Source organism: Octodon degus, unplaced genomic scaffold (assembly GCF_000260255.1).
Source record: "Octodon degus isolate 3935 unplaced genomic scaffold, OctDeg1.0 scaffold00091, whole genome shotgun sequence".
Classification (NCBI taxonomy): Eukaryota; Metazoa; Chordata; class Mammalia; order Rodentia; family Octodontidae; genus Octodon; species Octodon degus.
This window is the reverse complement of record NW_004524667.1, coordinates 7,707,944-7,711,119: the sequence shown is the minus strand read 5'-3', so window position 1 is coordinate 7,711,119 and position 3,176 is coordinate 7,707,944.

Here is a 3,176-nt window from a genome sequence, read left to right as displayed (position 1 = left end):
TCAGGAGGCCAAGGGCAGTATTTGGAATACTTGACTGTGAATAGTTTTCCATGCACAAGATTACCTATTTCCAGATACTGATTTTACTAGTGTGAGAGAAACACTTAGTAGAATTTTGCATTTGAGACAATGCATTGGTCTTCACTACTTCTCTTCCAACCATTCCTCTTGAGAAATACTCATTTTATAGCAACTATCTATGAAGCAAATAAATGTTGGGCCAGGTCATAGGATGTATGCTTACTCCTGAAAATATTCTGTTGTAAACATTTATAGGAGTAAAATACATCTTTTACTGAAATCCACAGTCATCCAAGAACTTTATTGTTGCTCCTGGCATAGAAAAGAGAGACATTGTATTTTTATCTCTTGTTTTCTCAGTATTTAGTCATTATGTTTAATTTGATTAATCAATTGTTTACATGTAGTTTTAGGAAAGTTCCAAGTTACGATTTGAATTGCTCTAATGAGTCCCTTATATCTGCCCTTGTTTTTTTTTTATTTAATTAAGGACATTTGTTTATTTTTGTGATCATGCCCTTATTTAAACCTCTCTGGTAGTCTAAAAGCACTGAAAACTTCTATCAAAATTACAGACTTCTCATATATATCTGGGCATATATCCAAACAACAGCTGGCTGTGTCAGATAAACCTGCTTGGAGATACAGTATATAAAAGATCTTTGTAGCTCATTGGAAGTATTTGAACATTTCATTACAGTCAAATATTTCAAGTGTTTTCCTTTTCCAGATAAAATTATATGTATATTTTTGTTTTATTGGGGAAATTTTAAACTTCTACTCATGAATTTATGTTCTGATTTTTTTGCAGCAAATATCAGATACTAATGTTTTCTATTATTGCCAATCTTAATCATGGTAAATTTTAGCAAATTTTCTTTAGACCTTCTGTAACCCATATGACTTCATCTAGGAGATAGCTGGGTCCTTAAGAGTATATGGTTAACTTATATAATTATACTTGATGAAAATTTTAAAGTAGGAAGTTAACAATATACTATAAGCTGGGTCATAATAATTTCTTAAATTTTAATTACTTAATCATAGAGTAACTTAGTTTTGTTTAAGTTGTACATTATAATAATTACTATATATTTGTATTTAGAAATAATAACCAGGCCAAATTTGTAGACACACATAGGATTGTTTATAATCCATCTAATTTTGCTTTAGGAAAAGAAACAGTTTAAAAGTGGTGAATGTACACATGGATATACTTTAGCCAGTTACTAAGCTTTGTCAAATACTTATGAAGCATGAACTACATCATTCTAATTAGTGGTCATATTAAATGCATCATGATTTTCATAATTTTCTTCATAATTACTTGAATCATTTCTTCAATGGTATTTTATTTGGTTATATCAATGAAATTTAATTTCCATATAAAAGCACACCTAACATACACTTTACTGGGATGTTGACAAGTTACTTGTATATAAAGTTGACATGCTGTATCCAGTATTTCTACTGTTCTGACTTCACATGGTTTGTGTATTCTGAATTTGCCAATATAATCTTTCACAGATTAGAAAAATAACATTTTAACCTGTATGCCTAAAATAATTTTAACACTATGGGACTTGTGGGTAAAATAGCTACATGCAGAGTTTCAAATAAGATATGTCTTTACCAACACCTCAAAATTTGTATTTTGTGGCTCTTAGTAATAAATCTGATTGCAAAAGCAGCTATTGTGTGGGAGTTTGATACCATAGATTGAATTAAGATAACATTCCTTTTATCTAACAACACTAGATACCTCTTTTACGGACTATATTTTGCTTTCTGCACATATACCTTACTATATGGAATATCTGACACTTCTGGCTTGAGAGAGTGCTGGAGGTGGTAACATAATTCCACTTCTGCTGCACAGATGAACAGATCCAATAGCAGTCAACCATTTAGTGACCTGGCTCCCCAAATATGGTAAATACCTAGCCCATGATTCCTTGCTGGTACTATACAAAATGAAATCGTAGGTGAGTCTGCAGTTTAAGATGTCTCTTAGGTTTGAAAAGGCATTCTTTTCTGAGAAATTTAGACTGATATGATTTTCAGGGATGACAGGGGAAAAGGGAAAAGCTCGCCTCACACTTTGCTCATTAGAAATGTTTTGTTTATATAAGAATGGTTTATTTCATTTGCAAACCAGCAATGTGAAAGTAAGACTTTCTACTTTATTAGTTGATGATCTAGAAGTATATTATATGATCATTTGGCAAATCACTGTAGTTTTTAAAGTCTAAGAAAAAAGATTGTTTTTGAATAAAAAGATCAAATAAATAGAATAGCATTATTAATCATGACAAGAGTTTTAAGAAAGGTTCAGTGAGGACAACAGTTGTGTTTTAGAGTACACATTTGATTCTAATGAGTGAACAGTATCAAAATAAACATTTGTATTTATTGGGCTGGAAATTAAAGTATAATCATTAGCCCACATAAGCAATGGCTTCTTTAATTATTTGAAATCAATATATTGGTTGCTATTGATCTCACAAATGAAATCGTTTATCTGTATGAAACGTGAGATCGTTCTGAAGTTCAAATCTCTAGGTGGATGTAACAGGACACGTATGGATACAGGTACTGTATTTAGTTAGACTGTTTAAAAATTAGAGGAGGCTGTGAGAAAGGGTTCTAGGTGAAATTAAACTTTTCTCAAAATTCGTTTGAAAACACTTACCCTGACACGTTATGTGGTTCTTATATTAAGAATCGTTCAGGGAGGACTTGCCATGCTGGAAACCGTTGCCAATCATCAGGCAGGTTTTCACTGTGAAATTGCTAATAGCCCCCAAACTGGCCTTTTCTATCTCCATTTAATGGGAAGAGCTATCTGCTTTTATCTTCCCCAGACTTGTTAGTGGGTAGGTATAACTGGAAAAAAAAAATCTGAAAAGTATCGATTCCTCACGTTGTAGGGCCTGAAAAAAAAAGTTTTAGAAAAGTGTAAAAAGATAAGGTGTAACTAGCTACTCCCCAAAGATCTTAATTGGGAGCTACTGCAGCAGGAGGCTGTGTGTGCTGAGGGAGTCACAGAAGTTGTTCTCCCACAGCTGTTTATTCAGATAGCGTGGGGCGCGTTCATTTACATAATATATTTTTTTTTTAAAGCAGCAAGGTTGAGTCAGACAGCAATGCTCCTT